The following is a 965-nucleotide window of genomic DNA, read 5'->3' as shown; positions in this document are numbered from 1 at the left end:
GTCTGTCCTTTTTCCCTGTCTATCGCTTGATGATGTCAAAGCTTATTGTTATTGTGACATTAAGTGATCTTTATTTCAGCCATAAGGCGCTGCATCAGCTCAGTGTGTGCAGACACAGGTGTAACTTATCTGTTCCTGTTAAACTTTCCTAGTATGACATACCAGTGAGCGAGCAGGCACGACACCAGGACCCTGGAACTAGTACATCAAAATGTCTACCTACCCCTGTGTTGAGATAAATGTCCACATCTTAAGTGAAATCCCTTGAAAACTGCAGAACGCTCAAGTGGAGTTCTGTAAGATTGACAGAATGAGGGCAGAGAGCAATTACAGACAGTTCATCATTGTTACTGCACAATGCATGATGGGATATGAAGTAATATGATATAATTTTAAACAATTCTGCATTTCTTCAAATTCTAAGCTGCATAATGTTCAAGGACTTACGTATGAAAGTGAGCCATTTGCCATCCTTTATTCCACCCTATTCTGAGTATTTTACATCAAGCATTGTTCTCTATTATTAGGCCTAATTAAGAGCTGGTTCATTTCATTTTCAGTCCTCTGCTCGTGTCTGACCCTGCCCCCTCACTCAGCAAGTGGCCACTGGCTTGACATATGGCGCTACGTATTACCAAGTGTCGACGGGAAGCGAAAGAACGGAACCAACGGACCGAGACCTGCTCCCACACCATTTCATTTTGTCGCACTGGGATTGGGGTTGCCATGATTGCAGTAAGCCAAAAAAGTCGTGTGAGAACATCATGAACCCACACAGTCTGTGAGGTCACCGTGCATTGGCTGTGTTTGCACGTGTTCATGTGGATGCGTGCATGCGTAAGTGTGCATGAGGTGCTCACACATCAGCACCGTCTCAGGGCTGCGTAGGTGTGTTTGCAGCGTGTACGTCTGCATACATGCCCTCAACTCTGTCATGTCATGTATGGGGCTATTGCAGAGGCAGG

This window comes from Chaetodon trifascialis, chromosome 13 (genome assembly GCF_039877785.1).
Source record: "Chaetodon trifascialis isolate fChaTrf1 chromosome 13, fChaTrf1.hap1, whole genome shotgun sequence".
Classification (NCBI taxonomy): domain Eukaryota; kingdom Metazoa; phylum Chordata; class Actinopteri; order Chaetodontiformes; family Chaetodontidae; genus Chaetodon; species Chaetodon trifascialis.
Note: the sequence above shows the minus strand (reverse complement) of the source record.